Below are 27901 nucleotides of genomic sequence, written 5' to 3'. Positions count from 1 at the left end.
ATAAAGATGGATAATAATTAAATAAGAGTTATTATTGAACAAGGAGTTTTATTTTATCAAGAACTCTAAATTATAATTAAATAATTAAATTATTTATTTTTTATTTTTAATTTTGATAATTATGAAGCATGTTTGATACTTCCATAATTCTAAATAGATGGTCAAGATTGATTCAAAAGTATTTGATTTTGATTAAACCTTTGACGCAAGAGTTTTAAAAAAAAAAAGATAGAAGATTGGAAGAAAAGAAACACACATATCTTTCTTGAAAAATTTTCAAGCATCACTTCTCTCCTCCTCTTTCTAACTTTTTCGCACCTCTCTTCCTCTCTCAGATTCTTGGCTGAATTTTTTGAAAGAAAAATAGCCATTAATTTTTAGGAAGAAAAGAGAAACAAAATCGGTTGCCATCTTATAGTCTAGCATTCCGCACCTTCTCCACTCAAGGTTCAAGTTGAAAGCATTCTTGAAGAATAAATGGTAAGTTTGTTTGGTTAAGAAATCAATTGTTGGTGTGGTGGTGTCCAAAAATAAGAATCACAAAATAAAAGGTACGTTTTATCTTGCTTTAATAGATTCTTATTTCTAGGATGTGATTATGTTACTTTCAATATGAACTATGTGTTTTTTCACTTGTGTAATTGGATTGCTTGCATCCTTTATATAAGAAAACATTTTGAAATCCATGTTTTACACAAACACATCAATGCACTTAGATCCAACTCCATAAGGCAGACATGCGCCAATTACCATATATAGTCAAATTAAGGCACAAGCTTAACGAACTTAATTTAATAGATTCCAATAGACATATAGTGAACTAATTAAGTTAGGTATTTGTGCAAGCATCTTGATGGAGACTTTTACATAGTTTTGGATTCTAGGTTAGCAAAACCTCCCAAGAAGGTAAATAATAAGAGAAGCTGGCATCAGATGAAGTGTTGAATGAACCCATAATCCTAGGTCTTTAGTCTATTGTCTTTCTTAAATAAATTTAATTTTTGTTAGTTAATTTAGTGCTTCTTTTAATTAATTTTCTTAAAATTTCTGTTACTTAAATGAGATTGATTTTTTATAAAACTTTAGTACTTAGTAAAACTTTAAAAACAAACCCCTATGGGAACGATACTCTACTTGTTACTATATTACTTGTTTATGATCACGTGCACTCATATTAAAAATCAATAGCACTCATACAAGCACCTTGTGCTTTGGGGATTGATCTGCTTGTCCATCAAGGTTGATCCTTGGCTATTCTAGCAGTTATGTCAAGCTTAAAACCTTTAGGGATCAACCCCTCCTTGCCATGGGATCGACCTTTCATGCCTTATAAACAAAAATTACTTTTTTTTGGTTTCCTTATCCAATCATACTTTCATCCATTGATACCACATTAATCTAACAACATCAGAGTAGGAAGTCCATGTCAATATAGTTGGAAAAGCTCAACCAACATTCAAATTATATTAACATATAATTCATTCAAACTTGTCCAACATTTACTTAAATTTAAACAACATCATTTCATAAAAGGTTGGAGTTTCATAATATGAATGTAAGAGGCTTGCTTGGGTTTAGCAAGCTGTACTCGACTATGTTTTTGTGCGGGTCACGAATCCCCAAAAATGAATCGTTATAGTATTGTCAAGGGTATTGTTTGGAGGGGTAGCTGACAAAGCTATACGATTACTACTGCAGGTTTATTTTTTCACATTTGAAGTTTTTGAGATCATAGGGGGAGGCTATCTAGGCCATCCCTATGTGTTTTCTTTGGTTGTTCCCATCATTAGTTCAAAGTCATTACCTTACAAAAAAAAAAGAGGATAACATTTTATAAAGTAAATTCAAATAGGTGGTCAGTCACACCTAGACAAAAAAGATTGATAATAATTCTATTTTACATCGAATGGTCGGGTTTCCAAACCAGCACATTATGACACACAACTAGATTATAGATGTAAGTAGATATATAATGGGAAAATGTTTATGGTTAGTTGTTCTTTTTCTAATTACACCATAATTGCTAATAGCAAGACCAAATATCCATTTGGAAATGGAGATTGCATTTAATATTTTGATTCAATATGTAGTACATGGGACCCAGCTAGCTTTAACAAATTTTCCTTCTAGTATAAATATAATTTATTAGAATTAAGTGCAATAAATAATACAACATAGCATAATAGCAACAAGCAAGACTCAATTAGAAAAAGATAAGCAACCTCTTATTCAAAGACCTCAAAAAGCATAAAATCAACTTATTAAGCCATTCTTGGGCTGAAATTTCAAAACGTTATTTCAATAAAGCTTGATCACATTGTTCCATCGGAATGGGCTCAAGGATTGACTTGACACAATCTTGATTTTCTTTGCTTTGAATGCCAAACCAATCGCCATAATGGTAGATCCGATGAACACATCGTGTCATTTCGACGGCAACTTTGACAATGCCGGGTGCACGAACAGAATCTTTAACTATTGCTTTGTTCAATTTTTTCCATAAATTTCTTATCAAGCCTTTCACATGATCACGTGCTTCTTCCTCTGAAACACCTTCTTGGGTCATGTAAAAATGGATGAAATTCATTGATTCTCCCCTTTTCATTTCAACCTTCAAAAGATAAGCAATATCTAACTTAACAAATTATTGAAAAATAATAAAATAGGTAGTCACTGGTTTGGTAAGACAAGTGAGAGAGATTTGTTGAAACGTTAAATTGGTAAAACAATCAAGCAATAGCAATGCACGTAAGAACAAACCTCGGCAGTGTTTAAATCATCAATGAGTCGACTAATGTAGGCAGGCAACCTAATTAAGTCAGAGGCAGACCAATGCTCCACAAATTCTGACAAATATTCATTTATAGAGTGTCCTGCCACTCCAAAAACGCCATAGACAATGGATAGAGGTATACCACTCGAGACCCAAGCATTCTCAAGATATTCATCCGCAGTTGGAGTGTATCCGCTGTGAAACCATCGTGCTTCCTTGAAATTTATTGCCATAAATTTCAATAAAGCAAAATAAATCAGATTTGTCAAAAATGATATTTAAATAAATAAGGAGTAAAATTAAAAATAAAAAAGATGTTAATACGATCATTTGAGCGTCGTTAGTCAATCTGACGTGTTAAATTGAATGATCGATTATTTCAAAAGGTTAAACTATTAGAAAAGAACTCGATTATTGTATTTAAATTCTAACACGCTTCTTCACATGTAATTCATATGAATATTTAATGGGCTTGCAAGTGGACTCAAGTGTAGAAATAACCTGGGACCAAAAAAGGATTAAAGAAGTATTGCAAAGTTTAATTTGTAACCAAACACTTGAAATAATATTAAAAGGGAGAAAAACATATTTTTTACAACTCGAAATTAGAGTTCTAATATCATGTTAAGTTGGGTGTCCAATTATTCCAAAACTTTAGTTGATAGGAAAGGGACAACTATTATATTTGAGTTTTAATATGGGGCTTGATAAGGTTATCTATGACGAAATGACAAACTTTTCAAATTCGAGTAATTGCATAAATAAAAATAAAAAAAAGACCATAAATTAGATATAACGTCCTTTAATAAAATGCTATTCAAAAAATTTAAAAAAAAAACGAAATATAACGTTAACATTTTGCGCATATAACCTGTACTAATGAAGAAACCATTTTGACGTATTAGTCTAAATTGCAAGGCAACAGTGTAAAGATCAGTGGCAATGTTAGCATCAACAAGTTTAGCAAGAATATCTTTGATATCCTTTTCAAAGTGGTAAGCCACTCCTAAGCGTTGCAGTGTGTTGATCAGATCCAGCTGGTCACGTGGTTCCTTCATGGTAGCAAGTAAATCCCTAGCACCTTGCTTAAGTTCCTCCAGACGACTTCCATGGCTCTCGAACTACAAGGTTAGCCAAAATAAAGTGGTGCAGGTTAAACACAGAGTAATTCTAATGGAAGTAAACTTACCGAGTAGGGTGTGGTAAAGGACTTGACGAGTTCAACGTCCCAAACAGTAGGAAGGTGACCTGCAGATCGCCGTTCAATAACTTTTGCTTCCATGATAGTACTAAAATGATTAATATTGCATTGTAAATCGACCGGTTACAGGTATTTATAGAGATGCAATGAAGAATTTATCCATAACATAACAGAGTAAGGATAATAATCAACAGCAGAAATAGCTGATCTTGTTTAGCAATTGGAACATAGGAAATGATAAAAAAATGTCTTTCGGTTTTGTTATTCAAATAATTAATTTTTAAATTATTTACTTATATAAGCATTATGCCAACAAATAGTAGAACCCACGTGTAAATCATTTTGATGGATAGGCATCATACATCATTGGAGAGTTGTACTACGGATTGAAAGATGGATAGAGCTAGCCCATCTGATCCGAACTCGAAAGATCCGTTGGATATTACAATAAATTTGATTTAATACAGCACATTTTTAAAATATGTTGCTAAAAATATTTTAATAATATCTTTTTATTTTTTTTAAAACATTTTTATATATTTCACTTCAGCATATAAATTTTTAAATGCATTATGAATAAACTGTAACCATAGAAATTACATACACTAGCAAAGGCTAAACTTTTTTATATAGATTTATATTTAATGTACCAACTATCATCTCACCAAATGTTGCCACCTCATTAATAAGGTAAAACTAAAATTTTTTAAGGACTTAAACTTAAATATTAAAAAGTTATTAATAATTAATTAAATAAAAAACAAAAAAATCTTTTTTCTTCTCTTTCCAACTCCCCCACAATGTTATTTCATTGTTTTGCTTTTTTTATCTCTCTCTAACTCCATCTTCTTCACCCCTTCTTCTTTTGTTAAAATTACAAATTAAAATATTTCACTTTTTCCCAAACCTCTTTCATTTTTTTCTAGTTCTTCTATAGGCATCCAAATTAAAATCTTATTAATTCTTAAGAAAGTGTGTTGCTGAAACCCATGCTTGATTGGGGGAAATGGAATAGCCATTCCTTCCCTATTCTCATTTTTGAGATAAAGCTGCATTTGGTTAAATGAAATGGCTATTCTTCAGAATAACCATTCCAAGAAAAGCCTGAATAGCCATTACAAAGGCCCCCTTGGTAATAGCTATTCCAAATTGTTAGGAATAAGAAAAGAAGTTGATTAGACAAATATATCTTTTTACAATTTAAAAAATTACCTTATAAAAAATACTAAACCTATTTTTTTCTCTCTCTTCCTCACTCCTCTCTCTAAAGCACAAAAGACACAAAATTTTTTACTTCATTTTCAAAAAAAGGAAAATGAAAATATTTAAATATTATTTAATATATTAATATTATTTCACTATAATAAATATTATAAAGCATATTACTTAATATTATTATTTGAATATAATAAATGAAACAAAGAATATAATTTAGTATTATTTAAATTTAATGAAGAATATATTTTATCTTTTAATATTAAATATTATTTAATAATAAAAGGTTTAATTATCTACTAATACAAAATATTATTAAATTATAATAAAAATAAGTTAGCATTTTGGTGAAAATATTATTTAATTATAGTAAAAGTTGTTTTGATTTTATTGCTCAAAATATTTTTATCTTTTAACAAAATAAATTCTTTAATTTTAATAAAGAGTATTTATTTCTCATCATAGTTTTTTTTTTTAATTAAAAAATTTTTAAATTTTAATAAAGGGTATTTTTATCATTTACCCATTATTCTTTAACCATTCTTAAAATTATTCCTGCCAACCAAATAATGTAATAAGTAATAATAGCAATTTCTATCTTATTCCATTTCCATGAACCAATCTACATATTAGCTATTCTTCCTCTATTCTATTCTCTTGGAATGACTATTCTATTCCCATTCTATTCTTTCTAGTGAACCAAGCATGCTATAAGAGAGAGAAAGAGTAAAACTTTTGATGTGGAGATTTTCTTTTTGTTGAGAAAAAGAGAAACAAAAAATGACTGGTGGCAAATGGGGTAGGCAACTGGCTGATTTGACCATCAATTGTGATAAAGAATCCTTCCTTAAATAGTGACTATGGGATAGTATTAGTGTTGAAAAAATTTTGAAAAAAATTTGTCATAACTTCTATTAGAATTTTAATTTGATATTAAATTGATGTTAGTTAATTACTTTTACCATTTTTATTAGCTATCACATCATAACCCTATATCAAATTAAAATTAAAACCCTAATTTATTTATTTGAAAAAAAAAATTGATTGTCACATTATAACCCTAAATCAATTGTAAAAATCACTTAAAACTGTAAAAATTATCTAGAAATCTCTTGAAGTTGAACAATTTTGCAAATTCAATTTTAATGCTAGAAGAAGAAGAGAAGGAGGAGAAGATAATCAAGTTAGGATAAAAAAGAAGAGAATAATCAAAGAAGGCTGTGAAGCAGTTAAAGAGAGAGAGAAAGAAAGAATTTTTTTTTTTTATTTATCTAATTATTAAAATTTTTTTAATATTTAAATTTAAGTACTTAAGATTTTTAGTTTTATCTTATTAATGAGGTAGCAGCATTTGATAAGCTGAACGTGTATAGAAACCTATACACTATCAGTGCATCAAATATTAATAATTTTTATATTACTAGTAAATATGAAAAAAGTGAAGCTAAAAGTTTAAATAGGTGCACTTTTAAGATTTTACTATATAAAAAAATATGTCGCTTAAAGAAGTGTGATTAAAACTCAATTTTGTTGTAGTGTCACTCAAATTTGAATCGGATGTAACTTGATTTGAATAGAAAAAATCAACAATCAAATTTTTTATTTTAAAGCTAATTGTCAAAGTAGAAAACTTTGGATTTTATGCTTACAATAACATAAAACAACAGAAAAAAACCCCATAAAACACTAAATACGGACTTAAGAATAACCGGAAGCCCAAAAGGAAAAAACCTGATCATAATTCAAAGGAATTGGCTAAGGAAAATATTTTGTGAAAACCACCAGTTCTTGGTAATTCAATATGGATGGAGCTTCTAAACGTGGCCCCGGTGAGACTGGGATTAGTGCGTGGTGTTCATAGAGACAGTGAAGGTGGAATAAAGATGCAATTCTCTAAATCTACAGGTTGGGGAGATGTAAATATGAGTGAGTTACTTGCTGTCAGAGAAGCATTTCTCCTTTTTACTGCTTCAACATGGGTGAGTTCTCATAACCTTGTTATTGAAAGCGATTCAATAAATATGGTTAAGTGGATTCGTGATCCATGGACTGTTCCTTGGCATTTTCGTAACATTATGTTTCAGATTAAGAGCATCAGTTCTAAAGTGATCAATTGGGAGATGTTTCATTGACCAAGCTCTGGTAATAGCAACGCTGATTGCTTGGCTAAGGAGGGTGTCGGCAGAGTTTCTGATTTCATCATGATTTTTGCTGCTTTTCTGTGTCGGCAGAGTTTCTGATTTTATTTGTTTAATCACGCTCCTTGTCCAGACTGAACCAAATTTCTGTCTGAGAGAATCTCTTCCGTCAGGGAAAACAACTAGTTCCATGCATTAACAGCAGAAGGAGATGAGCTGTCCGAACCGTAGCAGCCTCATTACAGCTGTCTAAGATCTCCATTACTTATACCGTCCGAAACCAAGACAAGGCTCTTGTCATAGTTCGCAATAAGGCAGTTCTATAATTATAGCTGACAAAAATTTTACTTGAATATGATTTAATCACGAAATTCTAAGCCCTCCATTTCTGTTTATACTAGGTTTGGCTAGCTACCTGTGGCGGCTGGGGTCTCCTTGAACTTCAACAAACACTTTTAATGTCTTGTTTGGCTACAAGAATCACCTAAAATGAGAATGGTCAAGCTTTCGATTGATTCATGGAAAATTTACAAGAAATCAAGGGAAATAGGGATATATACCTAATTTGCCACTATATTATGGTTTAATGTTCCCACCGTACTTCAATTGCTTTAAATTTTGCCATCCTACTTTTATTTTGATTAATTTTTAATAGTGAAAAATATTTCATTTATACAGTTGAAATAAGTTTTCGAAAACAATTTGGGTCATAATTTTTTATTGCCAAGTCATTTCTTTTATTGTTTGTTCATAGAAAAATACCCGAGATAATGGTCATGGAACCTCATATGTACTATTTCATTAATTTTTATTCAAATTTAGGCTAAAATATAAGATCTCAGACGGAGCCAAATTCCAAATTCCAAAACCAGGTCATAATCATACACATTAAATCACCAGATTGTCTCCAATTTTATTTGTCCAATCACGCTCCTTGCCCAGATCGAACTAAATTCCAAATTCCAATACCTGGCCATAAATTCCAAGTTCCAAATTCCAATTTTATTTGTTCCATGCATTCGCAGCCTCATTACAGCTGTCTAAGATCTCCACTAATTATTCTGTCGGAAGCCAAGACAAGGCTCTTTAGGCAATAGGGCTGTCTGGGTTCAGAGCATGTTCAAATCCTTATCAATTAAAGCGGACATTAAACAGGGATTTATAGGGATGCAGTGAAGAATTTTTCGATTACATAACTTAGTACTATTGCAGTGTAACTCGATACGTCACAAGAATTTATAGGGATGCAATGAAGAATCTTTCGATCACATAACTTAGTAATATTGCATTGTAACTCGATAGGTCACAGGTATATATAGGGATGCAATGAAGAATTTTTCGATTACATAACAGAGTAAGGATAATAATTAAATAGTGATCAACAATTAACGGCGTGAGTAAAACTGGTCATGCTTAGCAAGAGGAAATTAAGTAGGAAATGACAAAAAATGGGTGTTTCCATCTTGTTATTCAAATTATTAGTTTTCAAAAATTTATTTACTTATATAAGCATTATCCTACCAAATAGTAGAACCTATGGATATGCATGGTTATTGGGGATTTGAACTGCAGATATAAAGAGGGATAGAGCTCGCAAAGTTGATCTGAACCACAACAAAATATTTCGATTGATTCCAATTCAAATCAAATCTAATTCGATTTTATCACAAAAATGTTGAAGAAATGACCCTTTATCTAGAAATTCAGTAGCAGATAAATATGGCGGGAATCAACTGATGACTGAAGATTGAAGAAGGCTTAGTTGCATACGGTGTCATTTGTTTCCTTGTCAAGTTTAAAACTGTCTAAACGTTGGTTATTATGTTATTTAATTTATTTTAATTAGTTGTGGTGAAATTATAGACAATTGAGCCATTTTGGTTGTCTTGTTTAGTTGTGCAACACTTTTTTGCGTCGTTTAAGTCATGTTCTTTTATTTTCTCCATATGCACATTAGAGTTATCATTTTGTTGTTTTTGTTAAAGGCTGAACAACCATATTTGCTATTCTTAGCTCGTTATCGTTTTGTGCAATCATTTTGTGCTTAGCTAACTTGACTCAATTTAGTCTCCCAAGGCTGAATCTAAGGGCTTTGCAAATATTTTGGAGAGTATATAAATGAAAAATGCAACCGCTATGGTGTGGTTGCCTTTGATTCTCTGCTTTGTAGCGTCTTCTTTTTTTTCTCTATTCTTCTAGCTTTTTCAATTTTTCTTCAAAAAGTTTCTTTTCAAAACCTATTCATGGTATCAAAGCATCATTCTTAAGGGACCTATTGCTGGTTTTGCAAATCAGCTCTTGAAAGCTCATCAGTTGATTAGAGTTAAGTCTTAATGGCTACTGCAGGCTTCTTTAACTTCATCACCACGAATTTTCTCAAGCTTAAACTACCAGATTTAGGCAGTGAAGATGGGATCGTATCTCAAAGCTTTTGATCTCTGTGAAGTAGTTGAAACGGGAGAACTTTCGATACAAAGGCCTACAAATCCTACATTGGCACAAATAAAGCAGCATAGTGAGGAGGTTGTAGAAAGGTATAAGGCTTTGTCCTACCTTCAATCTACAGTTTCTAATGCTATATTTGCAAGAATTATAAACTTTGATGATCCTTAACTTGTTAGGGACACATTGAGTGATGAGTTTCAAGGGAATGACAAAACCAAGATGATTCAGATACTGAATCTATAAAGGGAATTTGAGCTTCTAAAGATGAAGGATAAAGAAGGAATTCAGGCTTATGTAGATAGAATATTGAAGGTTGTGAACCAATTGAGACTCCTTAGAGAAGAAATGGCAAAGAGAAGAGTTGTAAATAAGTTTCTTATAAGTCTACTAGAGAGGTTTAAAGCTAAAATGTCCTCTCTAGAAGACTTTAGCGACTGAACTCAAATCTTAGTAAATAAGCTTTACTAGCCTAAGATCAAAGGAGCTCTTAGAAGAGAAAATTTGGTTGAAAATGCCTTAGTGATAAAGACTAAAGGTCTAAAAGTCAAAAGAAATAGCTTTAAGAAGATTGAAGCAGAAGGTAACAAAACTGGTGAAGGGAAATGAGGTAAGTAAGTAGGTAAATACTTTTTTTGCCCTAATTGTAAGAAGAGAAATCATGCAGCAAGATATTGCTGGTATAGGCCTAATGTTCAAGGCAATACATGCTAGCAAATGGGAGATGTTGAGAAGCTCTACAAAGCTAAGAAATTATAAAGTTCAGGCTAAGCTCCTGTAGCTAAACAGACTGAAAAAGCTAAAAAAAGTCTTGTTCATGACCAAAACAAGTGAGGATTCTGGTAAAACAAGTATTTGGCTAATTGATAATGGTTGTTCACATCACCTTACTGGCAACAAATCTTAATTCACTAAACTTGATACTAGTTTTGAATCTAAAGTTAAAATTGGAAATTGTGATTTCTTGAAAATCATTGGTACTGGTACTGTGGTTGTAAGAATTGTATCAGTTACAAAATACATCACCAGTGTTCATTATGTCCTTGACGCAAGTCAAAATTTGCTTATTTTAGGTTAGTTGGTAGATAGTAATCATGTTTTACTATTCAAGGTTAAATATTATACTGTTTTTGATTTTCTAGGTGTTGAGTTGTTTACTGTTGAGATGAAAAAATTGTTATCTTTTGAACTTATTTGAAACTTATCATTTAACTCTTTTATAGTGAAAAGGATGTATTTGAACTCTGGTGCAAAAAGTTAAGACATGTGAATTATAATTCACTATCACTTATGGCTTCAAAAGAGCTTGTTGAAGGCCTACTTGGAATCACCAAACTAGACAAACTCTGGCAAGCATGTTAGTCTGGTAAGGAGACAAGAAAGACCTTTCCTAAGGACAGTAGATGGAGAGCTACTCAAAAATTGGATTTAATTCATATTGACATAAGTGGTCCAATAAAAACTCCATCACTGAGTGGTAGTAGATTTTATATTCTTTTTATTGATGATTTGACAAGATTCTACTGAGTTTACTTTATGAAATAGAAGTCAAAGGCCTAGTTCATTTCAAAAATTTCAAGGCATTAGTTGAAAACTATACCAATCTGAACATTAAAACATTGGGAAGGGACAATGGAGTTGAGTACACAACAGGGCAGTTTGAGACATTTCTGGTAGACCTTGGTGTTCAACATCAGCTTACTATGACTTACAACCCACAACAAAATGGTAAGTCAGAAAGAAAGAATAGAACTCTTGATGAAATGGGTAGATGTCTATGATATAAGAGGAATCCACCAAAACAATTTGGGGTAGAAGTAGTAAATACTACCAATTATAAATTGAATAGGGTTTATACAAGAGTCATAACTCAAAAAACTCCATTTGAGATGTGGTTTGAACACAAACCATCTGTTTCACACTTGAGAACTTTTGGTTATGTATGCTTTGCCAAAATTCCTGATGAAAAGAGATCCAAACTTGATTCTAAGTTTGTTACAGCTATGCATATATGGCTATAGTGAATTGTCTAAAGGTTATAGACTTTATGATCTTGAATTAAAAAGGGTGTTCATAAGCATGGATGTCATTTTTTTTTATGAAGGGCAAAGTTGGAATTAAAAGATTAGAATTGTGGAAAGTTTAAGGAATGTGGTTATGTTTGATGAAAATCATGTGCAGATTGAAAATATGATGACTTATTAGATATTAAAGCTGAAGGCAATGCAGTTAGAGGTACAAGATCATTAGAAGACATCTGTAACAAATGTAACATTGTAGTATTAGAACCTACTAGTGTCAAAAAGTTATTTTTGACAGCAATTGGAAAGCTGTAATGGATACTGAATTGGAAATGATTACCAAAAATAGAAAATGATCTTGTTTAATAGGCTAGAAAATAAGAATATGATTGGAATCAAGTGGATATTCAAAACAAAACTCAATCTGGATTGCTTAGTGAACAAATTCAAAGTAAAACTAGCTGTTAAAGGGTATGCTCAAGTGCATGGGGCTGATTATATGGAAATTTTTGCTCTTGTGGCAAGACATGACACCATTAGAATGCTTGCTGCTTTGTCAGCTAAAAAGTGATGGAAAATATATCACTTGGATGTCAAATCAACATTTCTTAATGGATATCTAACTGAGCACATTTATGTGGAATAGCCTATGGGTTATGATGTGAAAGGAGCTGAAAATAAGGTCCATAAATTAGTCAAAGCCTTGTATGGCTTGAAGTAGGCACCTCGAGCCTGGTATGAAAGAGTTGATAAACACTTCATGAATCAAGGGTTCCAAAGAAGTGTAAATTAGTTTACATTATATATAAAAAGCTCAAAGGACTCAGTGTTACTTATAGTAGCACTTTATGTTGATGATCTTTGATCACTAATCTTGGAGGTGAATATCTAGAGGTGTTTAAAACTCAATTGATGAATGAGTTTGAAATGACAGATTTAGGGTTAATGACATACTTTTTGGGAATTGAAGTTGTACAAGCTACTGATCAGGTTTGTTTACATTAGGCCAAGTATGAAAAGGATCTATTAAACAAATTTAATATAAGATCTTGCAAGGTTGTCAATGCTGCACTTGCCTTTGGGTTAAACTTGTGTAGAGAAGATGGCTATTCCAAAACAAATGGATTGATTTACAAAAGTATTGTTGGTTCTCTTCTTTACTTGTCAACAACTAGGCTTGATATCATATCTGCTATGAGTCTATTATCCAAATTTATGAAGACCCTTCAGAGTTACACTTTACTATACCAAAAAGAATCCTCAAGTATGTCAAAGGCACACTCAAATTAGGCTTGAGAAATTTAAACATGAAAGCAGTTAGTTACTAAGCTATAGTGATGGTGATTGGGCTAGTTTATTGGATGACTCAAAAGCACAAGAGGATGCTGTTTGTCATTTGGTAGTGTTGTCTTTGCTAGAAACGACATGATTAGAGGATCAACGCAGCGGAATAACAAAAATTGAAACAAAATAAAAACCATGCCTCCTATCTTTGGATCACCTTAGTTACTTAATGCAAAGTTAAACACTATAGAAAATTAGAAAAAGGTGTTTACCTTTCCAATTGATATTATAATCAAATGGATTCCTTTTTCTGTTGAAAAATATGAATACCTTCTTGTGTTAAAGATATGAGACCTCGACCTCTATAGACTCGTAACTAAAAGTAGACGCGATAACATAGACCAAGGGTAATTTCATCATTTCTCATGGTGAGCTCCTAAAAATAGCATTCTAATGTTATTAAGGTCTAACTAGGCCTAAGGAATAGATGAATGATGGTAAAATGAATGAAGAAGATAGAAATAATGATAATTTTCATATTAGGGGCAAAATGGTCATTTTTTATCTCGAGTCTAAATTTTTAAGTTTTTGTGAACTCAAGTATTTCTAGACTACTATGGACTTTGTCTCAATGTCAAAGAAGTAAAAAGATTGTATAAAGGTAAGGGGAAGACAAAGTGACCTTGTTAAGGGCATTTTGGTAATTTATGTGAGAATTAGATAAATATTTGGCATAATATCTAACTCTTCAACAGCTTCTTCTCATTTTCTTAGTAGCTCTTCTTCTTTCTTCCATCCTTCTCATGTTTTCTCACCTTCCATAGAAGCTTGCTTTGAAACCTTCATAAATTTTCTCAAGTCAACCCCAATTTTCATGCTTTTGTGCACCTTTTCACAAAGTCCTTTGTGCTCTTTTACTCTTTCACCTTAAAACCCTCAAAAGTCTTATTTTGATACTTTCCCTCACTAGTTAAGTGTTTTAAAGAGAGAAAGAGAGACTTTCTATACTAGCTTGAGGACTTTTGAGAAGGAATTTAATAACAAAGCTACTAAGGTGAGTAATGAAATTGAGTTGATTTTAAGTTGTTGAGAATGGCTAGTGGCTAGATTTGTGAGTGTTTTGTAGTTGAGGTAGTTTATTCATTTTAATGTGACTAGAATATTGATAATAGATAGCCACTTAATGGTAGTTGGAAGCTAGCTAGGAATAACTAGTAGAACATGATTTAAGACATAGCTTTTAGAATTGTGGTTATGTGAATTGAGTTGATTTGTGATGTTATTGTGTGTAATAGGTTCCAACTAGACTCCACATCCCCATTTTGACCATTAAGGATGTTGGAGTCGATTTAAGAATCAACGAGGACCGGTGAGTGAACTTGTAGTAAAAAATGTTTTGGAGTAGATGATTATGTGCTTGATTGAACCACTAGAAATATTTTATTGGTTTTTCTTTAAATTGCATGGGAACAAGCCATTGATAAAATGTTGTATATTGTGAATGTGTAATATGATTAATCCTTGTGCTCCTATATGATGTGGATATATATATATGTTGTGTATGGATAGTTAATATTGTGTAATAAATATAGCTGTGCATGTGCGCGATGTGGGGGAGTATATGCTGGTGATGACGGGTGTGGAAGTGTGGACGATGTGCACGATGTGGGGGTTGCACATGAACTGGGTGAGGCGGTGGTGGTATTTGTGTTTATATATGTATATATATATATATATATATATATATACTTATGCAATAAAAAGTTTATGAATATGGTATATGGTTGTAATGTATGTGGAATCCTACATGTTAAACCTTGGATATTGCTGAGTAATTTCAAACTGAGTTTTTTATTGCAGCAACATGGCCTTTTCTTGATATAATAAGAAATTTCTTCCTGGTGTTCTGTTTCTCGCTGCAGCAAGAAACTTTCGGGTTGGGAGGCTTGCTACAGTCCTGTAACTCGCTACAGCAAGAAACTCTCGGGTGGTTTGGAATTTTGGTCTAAATTTCACTACAGCGAGAATGCCTTTCCGCTGCAGCGAGGAACCCTCTGTTTTGCTTGTCTTGCGTGGACATTTGCTGAAATTTTCATTCGTTTCAACTTCATGGTTTATCAGGGATTTTAAATGCTAAGGAATTAAATAATCAAAGGTTGAATTAAAAGGCTTTACAAGAAAGAAAACTAAATTGCATTGTTTGTAACTAAAGTGCATCATGTTTTCGAAATCTCTTCGTATCGTTTGCTTGTTCCCTTCTTTTGTTTACTCACTGGGTTTATACTCACTGCTTTTAACTTCATGTTTTCAAATCAGGGGGCAATTGGAACCTAGTTCAAGGTGTCCTCATTGATTCGTCTCCTTGGTAGGTATCTCAGCATTCAATAGTGTACCTTCACCAAGGTCACCCTGCTGGAAGTCGAGTATCTTTTTGTTGTGTATAGATAAACGTGATATAAATTACTAAGAATATGTCTTAGACAATATATGTATATTTTGATTGGTAATGCCACTATGAGTTGGCAATGGTTAACATTATTTTTGGTTAATGTAAATGCAAGTATTTGATTGTTGTAGCACATTATTAAAGTACTTGTAGGTTGGAATTATGAAATGTGACTTTAGGAACATCTGATAGAATGATAAATAGGTTATATAAATAAGCTTGCTTGGGCTTAGTGGGCTATGCCCATTGGGTCCATGAGCCCATCGTGGCTCGAAAATTGGGCTGTGACAAAAGAATTTCAACCAGTTAAATGTTTGGCCACCAATGTTGCACACCCAATTGCAACGGATCCTTCTCAAGGAGCGAGCTTTATGCCACAGGTTTGTATTAGCAAGTGGACAATGATTTATCCTTTTTTCTTCTTTGATTTCTAGTAAAGAATGAATGAAGAAGTTTTTTGAAAAACTCTCTCATAAATGGTAGCACTCAAGAGAAACACTATTAGTTTTTTTTTCTTTTATTGCCTCCGAAAAGAGTGCGTATAATGTGATATTTATATCTAGATTTAATTTAATTAGTAGACTTATTAAAATTTGAAAAATAAATCCTTAATATTATAACAATTATAATATTTAACTAATGCCTAATTAAACTCTTTTAATTAGGTTCTTAATAGCCAGAACCAAGAATTTGATTTAAGTCTAACTTAAATCATCACACTCTTAATTTAATCTAAATTGCAATCTTTATGTGTGACCCATTAGATTCCTAACATGTTGGCAATGAAATTGAGTTATAACTTTATTAATTGATTAATTTAAATAAATCATATTCAATTTAACATTAACTATTTTGTCACGACCCAATTTCCCGGGCCATGACCGGCGCATGAGCTCAATGAGCATAGCTCACTAAGCCCAAGCAAGCCTATCCATTTACCTTTGCTTAACAAATTTATCATATCATGCATACACACACACCTTTTCTCGGGTGTGAACATAGCCAAAACACAATGGCATTATCGATAATAATATACATGCACTATACCAGTCATGTATTTAGCAATTTACATTGCATACACATATTCATATTGTTAGATTGTTTTCACAATACAAAAGGACCCATGACTTCCAGCGGAGACATTTATAATAAAAGGGATTACTATCGAATGCCAGACACATACCCAGGATATGCACTACGGGGACTCCTCGATCTAGGGTCCAACAGTCACCTGATCTGAAAACATGAATTTTTATAAAACGTGAGTACAATACTCAGTGAGTGAACAAGGAGGGAACAAGCATACAATAAGGAATGTTTATCGAAATCATGATGTATTCCTTTTCTTAAAACCATGCAATTGTTTTAGCTCCTTTAAACCCCTCATGTAAACCCCACATGAGTAAATCACTTTACAAAAATCCATGCTCAACTATGTTACCAAAGAAATGGGAAATATGGCAAAAACCCACAAGTTAGCAAAATAGACAGAAAGTTTCTCGTTGTAGCGAACTTCATTCTCGCTGCAGCGAGAACCAGAACATCAAGGAAAAAGTCTCCTTTTTCCCTTAAAACAAGTCATCCTGCTAAAATAACAATAGCAACATGTAACACATGTAAACTTCCAAATTTCAACAAAACAAATGCTTACATATTTGCATTTACAACCATAAATCATTGTCCATCAATTTGCTATATCACACATATTTACATATGTATATATATATATATATATATATATACCCATCATCATCATCTCACCAACCAATTACCATCATCACCGACTCATCATCATCATCACCAGCTCATGTGCACTCCCTACTCGCACATGGCTGGGTCATCACCGAGTTATGCACACTCTCTACTCGCACATAACCGGGTCATCACCGGGTTATGCGCACTCCCTACTCGCACATAGCCGAGTCAACATAATTACACAACATTATATTCAAGCATATATGTATATCAACATAATGCAGCCACATAGAAATCCATTATAACCACATTTCATAACATAAACTTTTTTTTTCAAAAGCTTGCTCCCAAGGCATTCATTTTCATGAAAAATTGCATAAAATCATTCAAACACTTTGTTCAAAACAGTCATATTCCCAAAACAATTTTGATAGGCAGTCCACTCACAGGTGTCAAAAATTCGGATTTCGGGTGAACTCTGATTAATAGTCCTCAGGCGCAATTCCTTTGCCTTTTCCGGACGTCTCACCACCTTGGCAAATAACAAAGTCGAGGAATTTACTATATTGTCCCTAAATTGATATAAATTAATTTAAACTACTAATGCTTGATATGTAAATGCAAAAATATGTCCGATTACCGCTTAATCACAGTATCGATTAAATTCGACCGATCACCCGATTAATCGACGATTGTGTCCAAATCACCTCCAAATTAATTCATTTCTCCTCTAATACCTTAATTTACCACATACATTTAAATAAAGCAAAATTCAGCATTAGAACCCTCACAATTCCTTATAGAAAAAAATTTGGTCATTTGGTGCACTAGCATCGAATTTTTTCTCTACATAACCGTTTCACCTTAATTCATCATTTTTCATGCCATTTTCCTTGAAATAAAAACAATCCCCCATTGATATTTAGCCCTCATGGTTCGGCCAACAAGGAACTCTAGAGAAATTGAATATTTCTTTTGTGTTTTTGTTCATAACCATGCTTAACTATCCCTAAACACTAACATAGTCTAAAATCAAATTATTCCAACAACAATTCCTCTTCCATACCCATTTTTCAGAATCGAATTCATCATGATAACTCAATATTCAACCATGGAAAACAAGAACAAAAGCATGGGTATGCTAGGTATCAAGGAGAATTAAAGAAATTTTAACTTACCTAGCTTGTTTCCTTGATTTCTTCACTTTTTCTTTGAATTTCCACCTAGGTTTTCTTGTTTTTCCTTTTGTTCTTCCTTTTTTCTTGTTGCTGGATGCCTAGGCCAAATATGGTGAGGGAATTGGGGATTTAATGGGCTGATTTCTATAGAAAATAATAAAATAATCAAGCATGCCATGTGTCACATGCTTATTGGCCCAAATTTTTAACTTTTTGACTTTTTCTTCTTAATTTTCCACCACAAATATTCTGGTATTTATCCAATCCTACCACAATTAAAATCCCTTGGTCTTGACAAGTGCTGGGGTGAAAAATTTACCGATTTGCCCCTGGGGTGAAAAAATTACTATTTTGCCCTTTGACTCCGAAATGTACCGGAATCTCATTATTTCTACTTTTCAACCTAAAATAACACTAATATTGATCAATATTAACCAAATGGGGCAAATATTGTTTAAAAAAAATTTTCGTTTAGTCTTTTAGTGGCAAAATTTTGCCCTTGTGCTCCATAAATACCGAGAATCACAATTTTTCACTGCTAAACATCATTTTATACTCCAATAATCATAATTATATTTCATATAATTATTCTTGGTCAAATGCGATCAAATCTTGGCTAAAAATCTCAATTTTATCATCAAATGGTAAAATAACCATTTTGTCCCTAATTGGTCAATTTTCTGATGGACTCCAAACTGGACCTTGAACTCCAAATCACTATTCTAAGCCATTCTGTTGGTTTTAAATTTTCAAATTCCTCTTAAAATTTCTATTTGAACTAGTTCAAGGCTCGATTTAACTTAGTTGTACTACTCGGTACAATACCGTCTTTTAATCGAGCTTGACAGGGTCTCACATATTTAAATTTCATAGACCAAGATTGGCATCTAGCAATGTATCATGGCTTCTTAATTATTAAGAGAGTTAAAGGATTCTTTGACAAATTTTTAGTGTACAATTTATCAGTATAATTCATGCCCTCATCATATATCTCGGAGATGATAAGAGCTTGGTGTAGTGCCTCCTCTTATTGACCTCTATATTTGTTTTTACAGTTAGATCATTAGCTTTATGGAGACTTATGAAACTCATTTCATAATCTCCTAATGACCTTGGCCAAGTATTTGATTTAGCTAATGTCAACCAAGAACTAATGAGATATTTTCCTTTGAGTCACTTAAGGTGATGATTCCAATCTTGACCACTTATTTTCCTTCATATGCTTCATATTGTACCCAAAAACATCCTATTTTCACATCCTTGGTTAGACACCAGTAGGGATGAAGTCAAAACATAGTACTTCACATACAAGACAACCTAGTCTCTCAAGTCTACGGAGTATTTACACAACTGACACATGAAAAGTATTGCATAAACACTTGAGTGAGGTACCAAATGCACTTCTCATGGTGGGTCTGATGGGTTTGGCTGTGGATGGCATGTTGGCTCCATTAGTTTTTGATGATAATAAAACATTCCCATTTATTTGTGTCTAATACCTTTACTTGAGTGTGCAGGAAATTAATATATGAAATTAATTTATTAACTCTTCAAAGAGTATTTTTGAAGGAAAAAGAGGGATAAAATCAACAAAGATGTAACTAACTAACAAGGAGGAAGCTTATTGGTGAAACAAGGAAGAACATTGGTGGACCAAATTTCAAATTGGAGAAATGACAGGCTGAAGAGTTTAAGAAATAGAACCATCTTAGTAAACCAAGTCAGTCGATTAAGTGCCCTCTGTCAGAATCTGCAAACTAGAAACAGAATCAACTTAGTCAACCAAGTTAGTCAACTAAGAGCTCTCTGTCTGCAATTTGAATCAGAGCACTAGAAGATAGATTAACGGCTAGAACTCATCCTCAATTGTTTCCAACGGATATAAACTGCCAAACTGCCATCAAAGTTGCATCTCCAAGTATAAAAGGGTCTTCAAACAATAAGAAACAAGTTTTTGAGAAGCCTTGAATGAGATTTGAGCTATAGAAAGTAGAAAAACCAGAAAAGCTTCACTGCACTTGTTTGCACTTAAACGCATACTCTTTGCATTTGTATTTAGCACTCAATTGTGTACCAATCAGATCATCTAGTGATCATAGGTACTTTCTTTTACTACTTCTCTTGTATTCTTAAAGTGAGGGAGTCACTCTGAGGGGTTGTTCAAGCTTGGGATAGCTTGATTGTTAAAGGTTGTGGTTGAGCCTTGGAAAACCACTTTGGGTTTTAGTTGAGCTCGTGAAAAACTAGTGTAAAAGGTTGTGGCTGAGCCTGGTAAAAGCCATTGTAAAAGCTTGGTGGAAGCTTGTGAATTTCACCGATTGTTAGTGAGTTTGTGAGAAAATCCTTGGTTGGATAATCAAGGTAGTGGATGTAGGTCTTGGACCGAACCACTCTAAATTGTTGTGTATTTTATACTCTGTTTTTTGTTTTCTTAAGTTCTAGAAATTAGTTTCCAATCTTGTTAGAAGCCAAATTGTGCTATTCTCCCCCTCTCTAGCACATATTATAGGGACAAACAATTGGTATCAGAGCTAGTTCCCTATTTTTAAGGCTTAACATCCTTTGGGAGGATCCAAATGGCTCAACAAAAAGCCACAGTTGCTAAGGGACAATCAACAAATAGACCACCTTTGTTTGATGGCTCTAATTACTCTTATTGGAGCATAAAAATGTCAATCTATATTAAGGCTATAGACTATGAAATGTGGGACGTCATAACAAGTGGACCCTTTATGCCCTCAACCGTGAATGTAGTGACAAATGAGTTGATGCCCAAGCCAAGGTCTGAATGGACTAAGGCTGAAACTAAGAAAGTTCAAATAAATTTTAAGGCCATCAACACATTACATTGTGCCTTGACCTTTACTGAATTTAACAAAGTCTCAAGTTGTACCACAACTAAACAAGTGTGGGAAAAACTTAGAATAATCCATTAAGGGACTTCTCAAGTAAAGGAGTCCAAAATTGCTTTCTTAACACATAATTATGAAATGTTCAAAATGGAGCCTGGTGAAGACATCACTAGCATGTTTGATAGGTTTACAAACATCACTAATAAATTAAGTTAGCTAGGCAAGCCTATCCCTGAGCATGAATTAGTTAAGAGACTGCTTAGATGCCGACCAAAATCTTGGAAGCCAAAAGTGACTGCCATTAGAGAGGCTAAAGATTTGAACATCATCACACTCAATGAGATTTGTGGTTCTCTTCTTACTCATGAGCTGGAGCTTAAGGAAGAAGAGGAAGAAGATCAAAAGGAAGCAAAGGAAAAGAAAAAGAGCATTGCACTTAAAGCCAGCATTCTTGAAAAATAGCTAGAAGAGCTTTCCTGTGATGATGATGAAGAATTAGCTCTAGTTGCAACAAAATTCAGAAAGCTATTGAGCGGAAGAAATCGAAGGCTACCTAGAAGAGGTTTCAAGAAAGACTAAGGTGCTTCATGGAAAATAAAGAACAAAAATGACTCCAACAAAAAAGGAGGAGATGATTTGCTACGAATGCAAGAAACCTGGTCACTACAAGTCCGAGTGTCCATTGCTGAAAGATGAAATCCCCAAGAAAAATAAGAGATCCAAGAAAGCAATGGTGGTTACTGCATGGTCGGACAGTGACACATCAAGCTCTGAAACTGATGATGAAAAATCTGAAGAAAGAGCAAACATTTGTTTAATGGCACAAGAGGATGAAACAGAGGTACCTTCATCCCCCTGCATTAATTCTTATGATGATTTACGAGATTAGTATGAGTGCCTGTATGATGAATTTGATTTTTTTTTTTCAAAATACAAATCATTAAAGAAAAAGGTCGCATCACTTGAAAATGATTTGGAACAAATCAAACAAGAATTCACTTCTGTTTTTGAGCAAAGAAATATTTTGCAAATTGAGTTAGAACACTCAAAAAAAGACTTTGAGTTTTTAAAACAAGAGCTTGAAAACAAGTTTGAAGCTTTGCAAATAATTGTGAGACCTCAGCCCCTATAGGCTCATAACGAGGCATAGGCATAATAACCCGAGCCAAGGGTAATTTCGTCATTTCCTCTAATAAGTTCCCAGAAAGAAGTTTTCTGATATTTAAGGTCTAAATAAGCATAAAGACCAAATAAATGATGTATAATGATGAAAACATGAAGAAAACTAGATGTGGCTATAATTTTTGCAACAGGGGCAAAATGGTCATTTTGTAACTCGAGTCAAAATTTTTAAGTTTTCATAAACACGAGTATATTTAGACCATTGTGGACTTGGCCTCAGTGTCAAAAGAGTAAAAAGATTTCACAGAGGATTGGAGAAGAACAAGCTAACTTGTTAAGGGCATTTTCATAATTTCAAGTGGAAAGGATAAGCTTGAGCTATAAATATATTTTTCTTCCAACAGCTTCTTCTCCTTCTTCTTCTTCCATCTCATGTTGCTTCCATCCTCCATGGAAGCTTGATATGAAACTTTCATAATGTCATGACCCGGAACCTCCCTCGGGCCCATGACAACTGCTGCGAAGTCCCAATTTACACTCATTACCCGGAATGCCAATCGAAACCTCGCAAGGCTTACGTATCAGTTTCTTGCCTTTCTTGTGAGCAATCGTTGTTAAACATTCCGTTTTAAACAATTACCAGTCGTTTCTGGCTCAAGTAAATCAAAAGATAAAATTTTTTTAAAAGGATTTATAGACAAATATTACTATTCAAAATATTGATTAAAATATAGTATTTTTATATAAAATAATATTTATAGAAACACGTGTAAGTAAAATAAATTCATACATACAATAATTTACAAAGTTATAATGTACAATAATAATTACAATAACAAGTGGCCCATAAATACACCAAGCGTTGGTGATAGTAACCTACTATCTATGAGATAGAGGGGTCAACTGGAATCCTCGACAAAATAGGGTATCTACAAGTTACCACAGGTTTGAAATATTTGGAAAGGAGGTGGGTGAGATTTTGCAATCCCAATGAGTAAACAGACATTATCATAAATATCTAAAGGCGAGTAAAATGGAGGCAAGTTTAAACAACAAATCACAAACCATTTCATAAGGTTTTCAATTTATTTCTTAAACCATAAAATATTTGTAATTTACCAAAATAGTTGTTAAGGCTTATGACTTTTATTAGAAACAGGGCTCAAGCCAAAAATTAGTCCTCGGGGATTCCTTGGCAGAGGCATCTAATTGAGTCCGCCAAGGTTGTTAAGATATTTACATGTTAAACGCATGTTAGTTTTGAAAATAAGTCGTTCCTTAGCGTTGGTCGAGTTACACATTCACGTGGGGGTTCAACATGAAGTGAGCTTTAACACTACCCCGGGAGTTACCCTCCTCGCCTATACATTCGGAGTAACTATATAACTGGATTTACCATGCCCCTCTAATAGGCAGTCCACGGAAACCCGCCACTATAGTGACTAAACCCACCAAGTTTAATAAAATTTCGATAATATAACGTGGCTTTTATTTATTTACCCAGCCTGCATAGTAAAAGACAACTTACATAAATTCTCAATACAATTATAAAATATAGCCACATATACTCATATATCATAAGTCATTCATAGGAAAATATATTTTTCAAGACAATTGGTAGCCTCCAATTACTCACTTTCATAATCAAAAGTTTCTTATTTCAGATAATCAACACAATATATTTATTTGTCACATTTATTTCTAAAACATCAAAAGTCCCATTTTAATCTCATTTTCATTTCATAAAATACATAAAGAGCATTTAAAAATAAACTCTAGATAATTTACAATAATAATAGGTTTACTCATAGTTTGTACAAATTAAATGCTTTCTAGGTGCCCCGATCACTGTTCATCGGGTACGACTTCCTTGTCTTTACCGGAAGGCTCTCCTCCTAGACACATTGCACAAATTACACAATTCACCACATTGATGCTAAATCACTATTTAATTGAGTTAAATCCTATACTAATGCATGGTATGAAATGCAATAGCCTAAAACGGCTTAAACGCGGTATTAACCTATTTTTAGCACTTTACCCGATAAATTGCTAACGCGCTCCATTTTAGCTCTAAATTGTCCCATTTTCTCTCCAACATTTCTAACCATTAAAAATCAGCCAATAACCCTCTAAAATCACCAAAATCAGCTCACTTTTCTGCTTGGAAAATTCGGCCAAAAATGGGACATTAACTCAGTTAATTTTCCACTATGTTTTTCTATCACATTTAATCATTTTTCATCATTTTTTCTTCATTTCTCTTAGAATAAAATTCAGTTCATCATCATTGTACATCATTGACTATTCAGCCAAGGGTGGGTATTGTGAGAATTTTATGCTTTCTTGTCCAATTTGATTTCTATACACATTTAACTAACTAAAACTACCAATTTAACTAAGAATCAAAACCTAAAAAATTCAAAATCCTCCCCCTTGAAATTCGGCCAGCCCTTGGTATCAGTTTTTGATCTCTCTCCTCAAGCATGCTAAATTGAAACAAAGGCATAGGAAAGGTAGAAATCAAGCTAAAGTAAAAAAATCTTATCGTTAGACGCGTAAACGGTCAAAAAACGCGAATTCCCCTTTGAATTTTCTACTTGTCCTTTGGTTTTTCTCTTTTCTTCCTTTCCTCTCTATTTTCTCTCTTATTTTCTCCTTATGGCCGACCATCACCTGATGTGGGGTTTAAATGGGCTGATTTTCCTTTAAAATAATATTAAACAATTAAAAAGTGCCATGTGTCACTTTTCCATTGGCTCGTTTTTAATATTTCATCCTTTAAACTTCTATTTTTCACCACTTGAAATACCATAGTTATTCATACCAAAAATAAATAAATCCTATGATTTTGACAAGTTTTGGGTGGTGAAAATTACAGTTTTACCCCGAGGTGACAAAATTACCATTTTGCCCCTATGTTCCGAAGATTGCTGGAATTGAAATTTTTTACTTCCTATCATTAAATTATACTCCAAATAGTTAATCTTGGTCAAAAATTTCACTCCATGATCAAATTATTATCTTAGCTGGCAAAATGACGATTTCCCCTAAACATCAAAATTTTTAATTTTTCCCCAAATGAACCATCGAACTCTAAACAATCATTTTTAGTCATTCCTGGACTGTAAAATATTAAATTTCATCCTAAGATTCCTATTTGAACTAATTCGAGGTTAAATCAATTCAAGTGTACCGTTAGGTACAATACCAGATTTTGTCTATTCTTAGGGACTTTCATAGCGTAATAACATGCTATTCAGTGCATGTATGTCATGACATGTGTTTATAGGGTCGGGGTTTACACACAACTTTCTCTCTCTAGCTCTAATTTTCATACCTTTGTGCCCTTTTAACTATAACCCTTGTGCTCTTTCACTCTTTCACTTTAAAACCCTCAAAAAAGTCCTTGTTCAGCACTTTTTCTCTCTAGTTGAAAGTTTTAGAGAGAGAAAAAGAGATTTTTAACATTTGTTTGGAAGCTATTGGAAGGGAATTCAACTACAAAGAAACCCTAAGGTGAGTGATAAACTAGGCTTGGTTTTAAGTTGTTGATAATGGCTAGTAATTGGAATTATGAGCTGTTTTATTGTTGAGTTGTTTACTCATTTTTAGTGTGATTAGAGTAGTGCACGGAATAGCCATTTGATATAGTTGGAAGCCAATTAGGAATGACTAGTAGAATTTGAATTAGAAACTAGCTTTTGGAGTGATATTAATGTAAATTGGATTGGTTGTGATGTTGTGTGTGTATAGGTTCCAATAAGGCCTCACATGTCCATTTGGAGTATTAGTTGAGGTTAGAGTCAAGCAAAAGAACAACAAGACTGGTGAGTGAACTTGCATTTCAAAATATTTTTGGGAATGTGAATGTGTTTGCACAAGACATTAAATGATTTTATAAAACTTTTCTTAAGAATGGGTGACTTGGGAACAAGCCCTTGATAAATTATCTTTATGTTCTGATATGTTGCTATTATGGATTCATATACTGCTACATTATGTTGATATATATATACGTATGAATATGTTGTTGTGTAATGATATTGACTCGACTATGTGCGAGTAGGGAGTGCACATAAGCCGATGATGACCCGGTTATGTGCAAGTAGGGAGTGCGCATAAACCGGTGATGACCTAGCCATGTGCGAGTAAGGAGTGCACATGAGCTGATGATGATGGGATGGTGTGCATGATGATGATGGAATGGTGTGCATGATGATGATGGGTATATATATATATATATATATACCTATGTAAATATGTGTGTTATAGGAAGTTTATGAGTAATGGTATATGGTTGTAATGCATGTGAAATTTGGCATGATGAATCTTGAGAAATTTCCATTTTCTTGCAAATTGATCTTTATTGAAGCACCAAATGGATTTTTTGTACAAATGAGGCCCCTTTTTCACTTAAATGCCCTGCTTCTTGCTGCAGCGTGAAACATTCTGTTTTGGCAGTAGAAAACTCGCTGTAGCGAAAATAAATCTCGTTGCAGCGAGAAACTCTTGAGTTCTGATATAGTACCTTTACTTTGATGATAATTTTGACCATCTTCCCTTCCGAACTGGGAAAAGTGGTAAACATAAAAGTTGTAGCCTTGTATCTTAGATTTCTAATGGTCTAAATATTGGGTCAATTGGACTACTGTAGCTTGAGATATGGTCAAAAAACTAAAATATATGCAAACTAACACTATTTCTTGCTACAGAGAGAAACTTTTTGTTTTGGCCCCTGAATCTCGCTGCAGTGAGAATGAACTTCACTGTAGCATAAAAGTTTCTACCATGCTTGCTACCTTGCTTGATTTTGACCTACTTTTGGCCCATTTAACTTCATGGATTGATCATGGGTTTATGAAACACTGTGAGGGTATTAATCAAGGTTTGAAATGAGGGATTTTTAGTAAGAAATTAAATCAAGTGCATTGTTTTTGAAACAAGTGCATCATGATTTTCAAATTCTTCCTATCGATTGCTTGTTCCCTTCTGATGTTCACTGACTAAGTTTCGTACTCACCTTTTTAAAATTCATGTTTTCAGATTTGGAAGCTGTTGGGACCTAGATTGAGTTGCACACATATGCTCGTCTTCTTGGTAGGTATTATGGCATTTCAGTAGCTGTATCTTCACCTAGAGTCACTCCGCTGATGATCTCGAGTCTATTACTTGTAAACATGTATATGTAATGTAAACTACTAAGAGTCATGTTCTAAATTAAGTATGTATATGTTGGATTGATGATGACAGTACTTTGATATAATATAAATATGAATATTCAGTTGTTATAAAATATTACTGGAACATTTACTTTTGAGAGTTACAGCACTTCATTTTAAAGATGATGGATGGGAATGATAATCAGAATTGCATAAAGAGGCTTGCTTGGGCTTAGTGGGCTATGCCTATTGGGCCCATGAGTCGGTCATGGCTCGGGAATTTGGGTTGTGAAAAAGGTGGTATAAGAGCTTTAGGTTTAGCCGAGTTCTAGGGATTCTTGTGTCTGTCAGCGGAGTTGTCAGAGTTAATGT

The 27901-nt window shown here is 33.2% G+C and overlaps 1 pseudogene; it reads right to left on the bottom strand.

Annotated features, from left to right (window-relative positions):
* Positions 1 to 2046: 2046 nt before the first annotated feature.
* LOC148761771 (putative terpene synthase 9) lies at positions 2047 to 4055 on the bottom strand (annotated as a pseudogene).
* Positions 4056 to 27901: the final 23846 nt, after the last annotated feature.

The sequence above is a fragment of the Theobroma cacao genome, chromosome 7 (assembly GCF_053813885.1).
Source record: "Theobroma cacao isolate CCN51 chromosome 7, ASM5381388v1, whole genome shotgun sequence".
Lineage (NCBI taxonomy): Eukaryota > Viridiplantae > Streptophyta > Magnoliopsida > Malvales > Malvaceae > Theobroma > Theobroma cacao.
The sequence above is the reverse complement of the archived record's forward strand: the minus strand, read 5'-3'. Positions and strand labels throughout refer to the sequence as shown.